Source organism: Hemiscyllium ocellatum, chromosome 30 (genome assembly GCF_020745735.1).
Source record: "Hemiscyllium ocellatum isolate sHemOce1 chromosome 30, sHemOce1.pat.X.cur, whole genome shotgun sequence".
NCBI lineage: Eukaryota > Metazoa > Chordata > Chondrichthyes > Orectolobiformes > Hemiscylliidae > Hemiscyllium > Hemiscyllium ocellatum.
The window spans coordinates 36630372-36646208 of NC_083430.1; positions in this window are offsets into that span (position 1 = coordinate 36630372).

Below are 15837 nucleotides of genomic sequence, written 5' to 3' on the forward strand. Positions count from 1 at the left end.
CTCAGTAGGAAGTCTTGTGGCACGATCACAATCCTAGTCACTGAACCAGAATCACCAGGTTTCAGCTCTACTACACATTTTAATAGCCAATAAAGATATATTCATAATGTGGCAAACATGCTGAGTATCAACCAATAAATCCTTCTAATTGGTGCTAGTGGCTGGGTTTAAGTTGAGGAGGTGTTCCTGATCAGCCACGTGACAGAAAGAACATTGGACACCATACTGTCACAATTTACCATTTCTGACTACAACATGCATTTAAATTTTTTTAGTTTCCTTGTGAGACATGGACATTGCTGGCTCACCAGTATTTATGATGGTGAACAATGAAACAACTTACAGGAGGAGGAGGCTCCACAAAATCGCACCATGGTCAATGATGGAAGAGCCCAACACATCATTACAAAATATAAGGCTGAAACATTTGCAGCAACCTTCAGACGGAAGTGGTGAATGGATGATGCACAGTGGTCTCCTCCACTGATACCCAGCATCATAAATACCAGTCTTCAGCCAATTTGATTCACTCCACATGATATGAAGAAAGATTTGGAGGCACTGGATACTACAAATGCTATGCGACCTGACAACATTCTGGCAGTAATACTGTGCTCAAGAACTTGCTATTCTCCTAGCCATGCTGTTCCAGTACAGTTACAGTACTGGTATCTACCCGACAATGTGGAAAATTGCCCAGGTATGTCCTGTACACAAAACAAGTAAACACAATCCAGCCAATTACCGCCCCTTTCAGTCTACTTTCAATCATCAATAAAGTGATGGAAGGTGTCATCAACAGTGCTATCAAGCAACATCTGCTCAGCAATAACCTACTCAATGCAGCCCAGTTTGGGTTCTGCCAGAGCCACTCAGCTCCTGCCCTCAACACAGCCTTAGTTCAAACATGGATAAAGGAGCTGAATTCCAGAGGTGAGGTGAGAGTGACAGCTGCATTCAACTGAGTGTGGCATCAAGGAGCCCTGGCAAAATTGGAATCAATGGGAATTGGGGGCAAAGTCTCCACTGGTTGGATTCATCCCTGACACATAGGAAGATGGTCGTGATTGTTGGAGATCAGTTATCTCAGCTGTAGGACAACTCTGCAGAGTAGTGTTCTAGGCCCAACAATCTTCAGTTGTTTCATTAATGACCTTCCCTCCATCATAAGGTCAGAAGTGGGGATGTTCACTGATGATTGCATAATGTTCAGCACCATTTGCGACTTCTCACATACTGCAGCAGTCCATGTTCAAATGCGACAAGATCTAAATATCCAGACTTTGGACTCTCAATTCATGCCACACAAATGCCAGGCAATGACCATCACAGTAAGAGACAATCTATCTACTGCCTCTTGACATTCAATGATGTTACCATCACTGAATACCCCACTGTCAATTTTCTGGGGGATTATCATTGACCAGAAACTCAACTGAACTCATCACAGTGGTTACAAGCGCAGGTTAGAAGCTAGGAATACTGTGGTGAGTAACTCACTTCCTCACTACCCAACACAACCACACACCCTGAACATCACCACAAGCAAGTTCTCCTCCAAACCACTCACCATCCTGACTTGGAAATATATCTCCAATTCTTCACTGTCACTGGGTCAAAATCCTGGAATCCCTTTCCTAAGGGCATTATGGGTTCTACCTTAAGCACAAGGACTATAGTGGTTCAAGAAGACAGGCCAAAACCACTTTCTCAAAGGCAACAAGTAAAGGACATCTTTTTTTAAAAAAATCATTTGTGGGGTGTGGGCATCGCTGGCTGGCCAGCATTTATTGCCTATCCCTAGTTGCCCTTGGGAAGTTGGAGGTGAGCTGCTTTCTTGAACCACTGTCCACCTGTTTTGGGTTGACTTGTTAGGGAGGGAATTCCCGGATTTTGACCCAGTGGCAGTGAAGAAACAGCAATATATTTCCAAGTCATGATCATGAGTGGCTTCAATGGGAACGTGTAGATAGTGATGTTCCCATGTATCTGCTGCTCTTGTCCTTCTAGATGAAAGTGGTCATGGGTGTGGAAGATGCTATCTACGGATCTTTGGTGAATTTCTGTAATGCATCCTGTAGACAGTACACACTGCTGCTACAGAGCATCTGTGGTGGGGTGAGTCAATAATTGTGGGAGTGGTGCAAATTAAGTGGGTTAACTTTGTCCTGGATGGTGTCAAGTTTCTTGAGTGCTGTTGGAACCACACCCATCCAGGCAGGTGGGGAGTATTCCATTACACTCCTGCCTTCATACGATCCCTACAGTGTGGAAGTAGGCCATTCAATCTATTAAATTCAAACAAACCTTCCAAAGAACATTCCCCCCGACCCACCACCTTCTCTATCCCTGTAATGCTGCATTTTCCATGGCTAATCCACATAGCCTACACATGCTTGGACACTATGGGCAACTTATCATGGCCAATCCACCTTACTGGCACATTTTTCAACAGTGAGAGGACACTGGAGCGCCTGGAAGAAACCCACACAGATACGGGGAGAATGTGCTAAGTCCATACAGCCAATCATCTGAGGCTGAAATCAAACCCAGGTCCCTGGCACTGTGAGGCAGCAGTGCTAATCACTGAGCCATTGTGTCACAAGGATATGTGCCTTGTAGATGGTGGAATGGCTTTAGGGAATCAGGAGATGAGATACTTACCATAGTATTCCCAGCCTCTGACCTGCTGTTACAGCCATTATGGTTATGCAGTGAGTCCAGTTGAGATTCTGGTCAATGGTAACTCCCAGGATGTTGATAATGGGGGAGTCAGTAAAGGTAATGCCTCAAATATAAGAGACAGTGGTTGGACGTTTCTTATTGGAGATTATCATTGCCTGGCATCAATGTTACTTGACACTTATTGTCCAGACCTTTTTGGATTTGAATATGGACTTCTTCAGTGTCTAAGGATTTGCAATGTTGCTGAACATTGTGCACTCATCAGTGAACATCCCCACTCCTGACACTATGGAGGTGGTAGATCATTGATGAAGTTTAAAAATGTGTTGCTGGAAAAGCGCAGCAGGCCAGGCAGCATCAAAGGAACAGGAGAATCGACGTTTTGGGCATAAGACCTTCTTCAGGAAACTTCATTGATGAAGTTGCTGAGGATGGTTGGGCTGAAGATTTTATCCTGAGGAACTCCTGTCCTGGAGCTGAGATGGCTGATGTCTAATAAAAGCACAACCATGCACCAGAAATCAACCAGTGGAGAGTTTGCCCGCCTGACTCCCATTGATACTAGTTTTGCACGTATAAGTGCAAGTTGTCACAGTGACTCATTCCTTGAGTAAACTGTAACACACTCCGATGTTGCCTGACATTCCAACCAGACGGTTGGGTACTGTAGGAAAGAAAGAAATTTTCTTCTGCTGTTTTAATGTTTAAAAATGCATTCACTCACAGGATGAGAATGTTGCTGGCAAGGGCGGCATTTATTGTCTATCCTTAATTGTTGAGAGTGTGTTGCTGGAAAAACACAGCAGCTCAGGTAGCATCTGCGGAGCAGTAGAATCAACATTTCAGGCAAAAGCCCTTCATCATTCCTGAATTGTGAAGTGGAATTAAGCTGCTCTCACATTCCTGATGAAGAGCTTATGCTGAAACGTCGATTGTCCTGCTCCTCGGATGCTGTCTGACCTGCTGTGCTTTTCTAGCAACACACTCTCGACTCTAATCTCCAGCTTCTGCAGTCCTTACTTTCTCCTATCCCTAATTGTCCTTGAGGAGATGTTGTGAGTTGCCTTGAACAATTGCAGCCCTGCAAAGGCATTCCAAGATTTTTAACCAGTGACAGTGAAGGAACAGTGGTATCATTCCAAATCAGGATAGCGAATGGCTTGGAGAGGAACTTGTAGGTATTGTTGTTCCCTGCCTTTGCAGGGAAAGGTATCTGGTGCCTTTGGCCTTCGAGGTGAAAGAGGTTCCAGGTTTGGAAGATGGTGCTGAAGGAAAATTGCAATTATCTAAGCATTTTTTAAAAAATTATTCTCACTGAGACTTAGTCTGAATGAACTAATCTTTGAATGGATTTTTCAGGAAAAGTATAAGTACATTAAAAAAATTTTAAGTTCCACCAATAACCATCCAGAAGGGTCGAGCAGTCTCAAGGGACTGAATGATCAACTCCTCCTCATTTTTTTTTAGTTATACATCACGTGTTAATTGAGATTAAACTTTTAATTCTGAACTCAGAGAAGTAATGCCAAGTGCAAATGCGGTATTTTTCTTGAGCCGTGACTGTTTACACTCATTTTCACACATTTAAATGCTAGAGTATTCGAATGAGATTGGGATGACTTTTAGGAATAACTTGGCATTTCCAAAATAGCCATAATGTAGAATGCACCTTATCTATTACATCCAAGAAAAGTACCTCTGGCTGAAATAATGTGAACTGATGAAACTCAAAGTTTCTCAAAAAAAGCAATCCACTATCCAATCCTTTGGGCATGGTAAAATGTTAAACATGCTGTTTTATAATGACAGGTGTACTCTGCTGGGAAATGTGCAGTTTATTACTTCTTTCTGAATGTGGATTAGTATGTCATCTGTTTCTTTAAGACCACATAGTTCAATGATCAGATTTGATATTCAATCTGTTTAGCATGTGCTGGGTAAATTGAAGAATAATGACTGTTGCTTGGCAATGAATGAATCAGTTTCCATCTTAGATTTATTCTCATTTTTAAGATTATTCAGTGTTATTTGTTTAGTTATTATTTCGCAGGCTGTGGACATTGCCGGCTAGGTTAGCTATAATGACCCATCCCTAATTATCCTTCAGAAAGTTAGGATGAGCTGCCTACTTGAACCACTGCAGTCTGTACAGTGTAGGCACTTCCACAGTGTTTTGATGAAAGAATTGTAGGGTTTTGACCCAATGACAATGAATGGATGGTGATATAGTTCCAAGTGGCAATGGGGTGTGGTTTGGAGGGAGACTTGCAACTGATGGCATTTCCATGCATCTGCTGCACTTTTCAAGTCTGCTAGTTTTTCTCAACTAAGTGTACCATTTAAAATGCAACTTCTGATGCTTGAAGTATAACAGATTCAAGACTGGTAGATGTCTCTGTATTAGAAACGACAGCAATAACTCAGTGCATTGCATTCTTGCTTTTGAGTTAGTAAGTAATGGGATCATAGTCCCACACCAAGACACCAGAAGCTTTAGAACGTGATCTCAGCTGACAGTTCAGCACATTACTTTTTTTGGGGGAGGTGGGTGGGTCCAGAACAGGCATATGGTGCAGCAAAATTAATGGTGCTGAAATAGAGCATTAGTCAGAACTGGAGCGTGGGCTCTTCAATAGAGTTAAACGATCTCATGACAATAGAGTTAAATGATCTCTGAAAAAGAATGTTTCCCCATTGTCCTGCCGAATACTCATCCTCAACGGACATACCTCAGACGAGGTTTTCTGCTTTATTTTTATCTCATTGCTGATCACAATAGCCTGGATGTTCCGAAATGAAGCATTAAACCAAAGGGGAGCAGGGATACAGAGACAGAGAGACCTAATATCAGACAATGGAAAGAGCCCAGCAGAGAATTTGATTCTACAAATTTTGTCCATGTTGACGGAGGCATAATACCTCAGAAACCTAACAATTTTTTTTGTCTCTGCACTAAATGCCTCTTCCCAGATGACACTAATCCAGGGTTGACGTTATATGGAGAGGAGCAGTGGCTGGAGTGGGACTTGTAATAATTGGCACCACTTCCTCTGTTCCTCTGCCTGGAGCTGGAATGATAGTAAGTTAGAGTATTAACAATGTTGCTGAAATTGGGAGGCCTTGCTGCACTGAAAGGGGCTGAAGCCTAGTACCAATGGTGCTGGATTCAGCAAAGAAAGGTCCTGATTTCAAATCTCCACCGTGGCAAGTTGTGAAATTTAATTCAATAAATACTGTCATTTGTAGGTTAACATTTTTTAAAATAGCTGGTTAACTGAAGTTCTTTAGGGAAAAGAACCCATACATTCCTGGTCCCATACTATATAGATGTCTCTCAGTGGCCTTTAGGCAAACTTCCCAATTTTAGTCATCCTGAGGATTGATTAAAAATGAAATAATTGACACTTGGGAAGCAGAGGGAATCTTTGCCCAATGTTAAATAATTTTGGTGACAAAAGGAAAGCAGATAACAGTCCCTCATCAGCAACATATGTGACAGAATCAAAACTTCAAAATGGTCACCATGGGCTTTGGCCTATGTTTTGACCTCCGTCAGGACAGTCACAGAAATAGGCCGGAGCAGATCCACTGTCCTGTGTGGGGTTTCTGGAAAGGCATTAGAGGTAGCCACCCACAAATGATGAATAGTTGTTTTGACCAATGGAGATGTCAGGGGACAAGTCAGCTGCTTGGAGGAGGTTCCTTAGCTGCTGCCTCAAGGACTAACCTGGTTTCAGCTGCAGAATGTTATGTAGTGGGGCTTCCCCATAACCCATCCTCACTGATTCTATTTTTTATTTAATTTTTTGTAAAGTTGCATCCACTTTCAGCCTTACCTGCTGCTGCTTCAGAGCTCAGGAACCTTTTCTATTGACCACCATGCTACCCCCTGACAAGGTTCGACAAGGTTCCCCATGGGAGACTGATTAGCAAGGTTAGATCTCATGGAATACAGGGAGAACTAGCCATTTGGATTTAGAACTGGCTCAAAGGTAGAAGACAGAGGATGGTGGTGGAGGGTTGTTTTTCAGACTGGAGGCCTGTGACCAGTGGAGTGCCACAAGGATCAGTGCTGGGTCCTCAACTTTTTGTCATTTACATAAGTGATTCGGATGCGAGCATAAGAGGTACAATTAGTAAGTTTGCAGATGACACCAAAATTGGAGGTGTAGTGGACAGCGAAGAAGGATACCTCAGATTACAACAGGAACTGGACCAGGTGGGTTAATGGGTGGAAAAGTGGCAGATGGAGTTTAATTCAGGTAAATGCGAGGTGCTGCATTTTGGGAAAACAAATCTTAGCAGGACTTATACATTAATGGTAAGGTCCTAGGAAGTGTGGCTGAACAAAGAGACCTTGGAGTGCAGGTTCATAGCTCCTTGAAAGTGGAGTCGCAGGTAGATAGGATAGTGAAGAAGGCATTTAGTATGCTTTCTTTTATTGGTCAGAGTATTGAGTACAGGAGTTGGGAGGTCATGTTGCAGCTGTACAGGACGTTGGTTAGGCCACTGTTGGAATATTGCATGCAATTCTGGTCTTCTTCCTATCGAAAAGATGTTGTGAAACTTGAAAGGGTTCAGAAAAGATTTACTAGTAAGTTGCCAGGGTTGGAGGATTTGAGCTATAGGGATAGGCTGAACAGGCTGGGGCTGTGTTCCCTGGAGCGTCGGAGACTGAGGGGTGACATTATAGAGGTTTACAAAATTATGAAGGGCATGGATAGGGTAAATAGGCAAAGTCTTTTCCCTGGGGTCAGGGAGTCCAGAACTAGAGGACATAGGTTTATGGTGAGAGGGGAAAGATACAAAAGAGACCCACGGGGCAACTTTTTCACGCAGAGGGTGGTACGTGTATGGAATGAGCTGCCAGAGGAAGTGGTGGAAGCTGGTACAATTGCAACATTTAAGAGGCATTTGGATGGGTATATGAATAGGAAGGATTTGGAGGGATATGGGCCGGGTGCTGGCAGGTGGGACTAGATTGGGTTGGAATATCTGGTCAGCATGGACGGATTGGACCGAAGGGTCTGTTTCCATGCTATACATCTCTATGACTCTATAATTGGAGGAAGAGCCTGTTTGTTGATCATTAAGTTGATCAAATCGGGGAAAATCTCAGTGACCACCATTTGACCATGGGGTTCATGAGCCCATGGGCAAAGTCTTGCCCAACAAAAATTCCTCAAACCTCAGGTTACTGTGTTGAAACAGTAGTGCACCTTGCCACAAGTTGGCAAAGCATGTTGATCCTCTTAGTTGCCCTGCTGAGTTCTGACAACTGGCCTGTTTGCTCTTGTTGCTGTCAGCATATCTATCATATATTGCAATTATTTTCAAATCTCTCAGTGACATTACCACTTTTCTTTCTTTCCATGTAACTCCTCTACTCCTATGACCCTGCAACCCTTTGCAATCTCCAATTGTCTGCACTCAGACATCCTCGATTTCCAACAGTCTGCCATTGTTTTTATCTGCCTCACACCACAAGATCTGGCATTGGCTCCCTAAAACACCTGTCTCTCCACTTGCATCTTTAAGATATTCCTTAAAACCTAATACATCATCTGTCCCAAAACTACTTTATTGGATTCAGTGTCAATTTTTGTCTGATAAAGCTCCTGAGAATTACTTTGGGATATTCTGATATTCTAGTGGGGCTAGACAAATATTGATATTGTTACAAAATGTGTTTTTTGCATTTATATTCTAAAGACGTGGATCTCTGGCTTCTAAAGTCAACGCAGTTATATGTGGACATGTGATATACCCAATAAAATCTTACAGTATGACAAGAGTTTCTGTCTAACCCAGGCCCATTATATTATTGCAAATATTGGCCTTTAAAGGAAAACTCAGGATCATAGGATGTTCCTCAGTACTATGTTCATAAGATTTATGCAACTTTATGTACAACAATACGGGCCGCATGGTGGCACAGTGGTTAGCACTGCTGCCTCACAGAACCAGAGACCCGGGTTCAATTCCTGCCTCAGGCGACTGACTGTGTGGAGTTTGCACGTTCTCCCCGTGTCTGCGTGGATTTCCTCCAGTTTCCTCACACAGTTCAAAAATGTGCAGGTTAGGTGAATTGGCTATGCTAAATTGCCTGTAGTGTTAAATGCAGGGCTAAACGTAAGGTCTGTGTGGGTGCGCTTCGGCGGGTCGGTGTGGACTTGTTAGGCCGAAGGGCCTGTTTCCGCACTGTAAGTAAGTAATCTAATACCCAGGTACAATGCAAATGAGTGAATTTCAGAGATCTTCCGATGCTGACTTTAAAATTATAAAAGATTGAGAAAGTCATGTCTGACACAATGGTGTTGATCTGTAGCCATTTATTTCTTGATGACTGCCTGGAGTACATTCTTGGTACATTTGTGATTCTCTATTTAGCCTGTTACAAAAATTGCATTCATACACACCTGCAGTACAACTGAGATCTTCTCGTCAACACAATTCAGTTCCCCACAGGGCATACCTCAACATCAGTTGGTCCAAATGGGAATTTTACACAATATCACAGTCTCCAAGACTCTTCTGGCATTTGGTCTTTCTTTTCAAGCTCTAAGGTTGTGTAGGTCCAACTGTGACTTTGTTATTGCAATATTTCCAAGAAAGAATAATGAGTACAATGTAAGGTTATGGGATTTGTGTGTGTGTGTGTTGGGGTGGGGGGAGGGGTCACTGAAAGAAACTGAACATTGCAAAAAACAGAATGCCTTTAATTTTCTACTGATGCAAGTTTCTGGGAGCATTGCAAATGGCATTGGCATGATGAAAACATGCAGTTGTTAGCATGAGAAAAGAGCAAAAGGGGTTCAGAATTTTCTCAGCTTAATCTCAAAGCTCTCCCATTTGAAGGAATACACAATAATTGCAGCATTGCAATACAATCATATGGCAATCATTTTTGTTAGTTTTCAGAATTAAATCCTCCTACAGTAAGAATACTTGTTAATGTCAAAATCCTGACAGCATAGAAGCAGAAACAAAGAACACAAATATTTGTGTTAAAGGTGAAAAACAGATGAAGGAGACCTAACATCTGTAGCTGGATTCTGAACTTGCAAGTTGCTGAACTTTTAGCTTGGACGAACTGTGACTTTAATCTTGTAATATTTCCAGGAAGGAATAACGATGGCAATCAACAAGTGATCACATGACTTTGCATGTGCAACAATGGCCACTTGAGCATCTGTTGATGAAAGACGATACCTTCAGAGTGCCTGCGGAACATATCAGATGACATTCATATGATGAAAAGGAGTTGCTCAGGGCTGTACTGTCAATTACAATCTGTCGCAAGGTCAGTGCTTACAAATGTTTGATTCACAGAATGTTCCACCTCACAACGTAGCAGTCCAGAGTTGCTGGGGTGGGGTTTTTCCCCTGCCTATCATCATCCAATTTGTTATGTTGTAATCAAACAGTTAGTTCAATGAGTCATCTGTAAACTCAGTTAAATATTATTTAAATATATCTCCTTATATCTATCTCCTTAATGAGATTCAAGAACTGAGAAATAAACAGGGAGAAAGGAATCAAATGGATTGGAGCCAAAGCAGGTATAAAAAGTGACCGAAAGAAAAGGAAAGGAAAATTAGATAAAGAGAGAGAAATTAAACAGGAAAAAGAAAAAAAAGTTTTTAAAATCCTTTTTATATCTCCAATAGTAACTTTGTGCTCATCAGCTTAAATCATTCCATTTAACACAGAAAAAAAGTGTCTTTGATGCCTTAAAAGGGGCCGCTTAGCAAAGTAAAATTTCTGTTCTTTTGCCTCTTCCAAGGGATTACATGACTGCTGGATGTAAGGAAAATGTGGACTTGTCACCAGAACAGGAGTTGGGAGCAGACAATGGGAATTTTTTTTCAAAAGGTTCAAGGTATCATTAATGTGTATGAGGCTTATTAGACCTGCTCAACTTTTCCAACCCAATAATTTTGAAGTGTTTATAAATTTATCAGGTATACAACTGACAACAGACCATTTGCTCAATCAGTCCACGTGGCCTTCTGTACAAGTAAATAATTATCATGTTGTTCCCATATCATTTTCAATCCCATTTCATTCATTCCTTTGTCAACATGTACTATCACCCAGGTCACCATAAATATGGTGAAACTTCGGTGGACCTGAACTCAGACTTTCAATCATTCAGGTGCTCACCGATCCTTACATTAGAGACAGAGTCCTGTGGTATAAGTCACACATCTTTGAATGTGGCAGGACAAGTTGACAAGGCTTTTAAAAGAAACAAAAACTAGGATGCTGAACTTAGCATATGAAAGTTAGACTAAAATTGAAAAATTGCTGCTTAAGCCTCAGCTGGAATTATGCATTTAATTCTGAGCATAGCATTTTAGGAATAGTGTCAAGGCTTGGACAGGATACAGAAAAATTTTACATTAACAATGCTGAAATTAGTAACAGATTGAATTGTAATTTTTAAAGAAAGTTGAAAGAATAGTTAAAAAGGAACTTTTCGGAGTTGCATAGAAAGAAAAGGATAGACCAGACCTAAAAGTTGAAATTCCAAATTGGAGAAAGGCCAATTTTAACGGTATTAGGCAAGAACTTTCAAAAGCTGATTGGAGGCAGATGTTCACATGTAAAGAGACGGCTGAAAAATGGGAAACCTTCAGAAATGAGATAACAAGAATCCAGAGAAAGTATATTCCTGTCAAGGTGAAAGGGAAGGCTGGTAGGTATAAGGAATGCTGGATGCCACTTCCGCCCCCACTGACATCACTAACCTGCAGGAGCACAAATCCTCAGGTTTCCCCGCCCCCACGCCGTCTTTCGTCACTACACATAACCCCGCCCCCACGCAAACCTTCGTCACCATGCATAACCCCGCCCCCACGCCGTCTTTCGTCACTTCACGTAACCCCGCCCCCACGCTCATTTCCGTCACGACGCATGACCCCGCCCCCACGCTTGACTCCACCCCCACATCGAGCAACGTCACCACGTCTAACTCCGCCCCTACATCGATCTCTGTCCCCGCCCCCAGCCCCAGCTCCAGTCCCACACCAGGTCCTAGCTTCCAACCATGCCGGATTTTCACCATCCCTCCAGATCTCCCCCTCTCTGAGGATGAAAGATCAGTCCTCAGCAGGGGCCTCACCTTCATTCCCCTACGCCCTTGGATTAATGAGTTCAACACGCGCCGAGATATTGAACAATTCTTCCGCCGCCTTCGCCTCCGTGCCTACTTTCACAACCAAGACTCCCGCCCACCCTCTGACGACCCCTTCTCCCGCCTCCAACGCACCCCATCCACCTGGACACCCCGTGCTGGCCTCCTACCCGCCCTCGACCTCTTTATAGCCAACTGCCGCCGTGACATTAACCGACTCAACCTGTCCACCCCTCTCACCCACTCCAACCTCTCACCCTCAGAACGTGCAGCCCTCCACTCCCTCCGCTCCAATCCCAACCTCACCATCAAACCCGCAGACAAGGGAGGCGCGGTGGTAGTTTGGCGCACTGACCTTTATACCGCTGAGGCCAAACGCCAGCTCGCGGACGCCTCCTCTTATCGCCCCCTTGACCACGACCCACCTCCCACCACCAAACCATCATCTCCCAGACCATCCATGACCTCATCACCTCAGGGGATCTCCCATCCACCGCCTCCAACCTCATAGTCCCACAACCTCGCACCGCCCGTTTCTACCTCCTGCCCAAAATCCACAAACCTGCCTGCCCCGGCCGACCCATTGTCTCAGCCTGCTCCTGCCCCACCGAACTCATCTCCCAATACCTCGACACGGTCCTGTCCCCTTTAGTCCAAGAACTCCCCACCTACATTCGGGACACCACCCACGCCCTCCACCTCCTCCAGGATTTTCGCTTCCCCGGTCCCCAACGCCTTATTTTCACTATGGACATCCAGTCCCTGTACACCTCCATCCCCCATCACGAAGGACTCAAAGCCCTCCGCTTCTTCCTTTCCCGCCGCACCAACCAGTACCCTTCCACTGACCCCCTCCTTCGACTGACTGAACTGGTCCTCACCCTGAATAACTTCTCTTTTCAATCCTCCCACTTCCTCCAAACTAAAGGAGTTGCCATGGGCACCCGCATGGGCCCCAGCTATGCCTGCCTCTTCGTAGGATATGTGGAACAGTCCATCCTCCGCAACTACACTGGCACCACCCCCCACCTTTTCCTCCGCTACATCGATGACTGTATCGGCGCTGCCTCGTGCTCCCACGAGGAGGTTGAACAGTTCATCAACTTTACTAACACCTTCCATCCCGACCTGAAATTCACCTGGACTGTCTCAGACTCCTCCCTCCCCTTCCTAGACCTTTCCATCTCTATCTCGGGCGACCGACTCAACACAGACATCTACTATAAACCGACTGACTCCCACAGCTACCTGGACTACACCTCCTCCCACCCTGCCCCCTGCAAAAACTCCATCCCATATTCCCAATTCCTTCGTCTCCGCCGCATCTGCTCCCAGGAGGACCAGTTCCAACACCGCACAGCCCAGATGGCCTCCTTCTTCAAGGACCGCAGATTCCCCCCAGACGTGATCGACAATGCCCTCCACCACATCTCCTCCACTTCCCGCTCCTCCGCCCTTGAGCCCCGCTCCTCCAACCGCCACCAAGACAGAATCCCACTGGTTCTCACCTATCACCCCACCAACCTCCGCATACAACGTATCATCCGCCGTCATTTCCGCCACCTCCAAACGGACCCCACCACCAAGGATATATTTCCCTCCCCTCCCCTATCAGCGTTCCACAAGGACCACTCCCTTCGTGACTCCCTCGTCAGATCCACACCCCCCACCAACTCAACCTCCACCCCCGGCACCTTCCCCTGCAACCGCAGGAAATGTAAAACTTGCGCCCACACCTCCACACTCACTTCCCTCCAAGGCCCCAAGGGATCCTTCCATATCCGCCACAAGTTCACCTGTACCTCCACACACATCATCTATTGCATCTGCTGCACCCGATGTGGCCTCCTCTATATTGGGGAGACAGGCCGCTTACTTGCGGAACGCTTCAGAGAACACCTCTGGGGCGCCCGGACCAACCAACCCAACCACCCTGTGGCTCAACACTTTAACTCTCCCTCCCACTCCACCGAGGACATGCAGGTCCTTGGACTCCTCCACCGGCAGAACATAACAACACGACGGCTGGAGGAGGAGCGCCTCATCTTCCGCCCGGGAACCCTCCAACCACAAGGTATGAATTCAGATTTCTCCAGTTTCCTCATTTCCCCTCCCCCAACCTTGTCTCAGTTGGTTCCCTCAACTCAGCACCGCCCTCCTAACCTGCAATCCTCTTCCTGACCTCTCCGCCCCCACCCCACTCCGGCCTATCACCCTCACCTTGACCTCCTTCCACCTATCCCACCTCCATCGCCCCTCCCCCAAGTCCCTCCTCCCTACCTTTTATCTTAGCCTGCTTGGCTACTCTCTCTCATTCCTGATGAAGGGCTTATGCTCGAAACGTCGAATTCCCTATTCCTGAGATGCTGTCTAACCTGCTGTGCTTTAACCAGCAACACATTTTTAGCTGTGATCTCCAGCATCTGCAGACCTCATTTTTTACTTAAACAAATTGAGGGTTTGGTTAAGAAAAAGAAGGAAGCATATGTCAGGTACAGACAGGATAGATCGAGTGAATCCTTAGAAGAGTATAAAGAAAGTAGGAGTATACTTAAGAGGGAAATCAGGAGAGCATAACGGGGACATGAGATAGCTTTGGAAAATAGAATTAAGGAGAATCTAAAGCGGTTTTACAAGTATACTAAGAACAAAAGGGTAACTAGGGAGAGAATAGGGCCCCTCAAAGATCAGCAAGGCTGCCTTTATGTGGAGCCTCAGAAAATGGGGGAGATATTAAATGAATATTTTGCATTAGTATTTACTGTGGAAAAGGATATGGAAGATATAGACTGTAAGGAAATAGATGATGACATCTTGAAAAATGTCCAGATTTCAGAGGAGGAAGTACTGGATGTCTTGAAACAGTTAAAGGTGGATACATTCCTAGGACCTGATCGGGTGTACCCGAAAACTCTGTGGGAAGCTAAAGAAGTGATTGCTGGGCCTCTTGCTGATATATTTATATTATCAATAGTCACAGGCGAGGTGCCAGAAGACTGGAGGTTGGCAAACGTAGTGCCACTGTTTAATAAGGGTAATAAAGACAAGCCAGGGAACTATAGACCGGTGAGCCTGACCTCGGTGGTGGGCAAGTTGTTGGAGGGAATCCTGAGGGACAGGATGTACATGTATTTGGAAAGGCAAGGACTGATTTGGGATAGTCAACATGGCTTTGTGCGTGGGAAATCATGTCTCACAAACTTTTTGAAGAAGTAACAAAAAAGATTGATGAGGGCAGAACAGTAGATGTGATCTATATGGACTTCAGTAAAGCGATCGACAAGGTTCCCCATGGGAGACTGATTAGCAAGGTTAGATGTCATGGAATACAGGGAGAACTAGCCATTTGGATACAGAACTGGCTCAAAGGTAGAAGACAGAGGGTGGTGGTGGAGGGTTGTTTTTCAGACTGGAGGCCTGTGACCAGTGGAGTGCCACAAGGATCGGTGCTGGGCCCTCTACATTTTGTCATTTACATAAATGATTTGGATGCGAGCATAAGAGGTACAGTTAGTAAGTTTGCAGATGACACCAAAATTGGAGGTGTAGTGGACTGCGCAGAGGGTTACCTCCGATTACAACAGGATCTGGACCAGATGGGACAATGGGCTGAGAAGTGGCAGATGGAGTTTACTTCAGATAAATGCGAGGTGCTGCATTTTGGGAAAGCAAATCTTAGCAGGACTTATACACTTAATGGTAAGGTCCTAGGGAGTGTTGCCGAACAAAGAGACCTTAGAGTGCAGGTTCATAGCTCCTTGAAAGTGGAGTCACAGGTAGATAGGATAGTGAAGAAGGTGTTTGGTATGCTTTCCTTTATTTGTTGGAGTTGGGAGGTCATGTTGCGGCTGTACAGGACATTGGTTAGGCCACTTTTGGAATATTGCGTGCAATTCTGGTCTTCCTATCGAAAAGATGTTGTGAAACTTGAAAGGATTCAGAAAAGATTTACAAGGATGTTGCCAGGGTTGTAGGATCTGAGCTATAGGGAGAGGCTGAACAGGCTGGGGCTG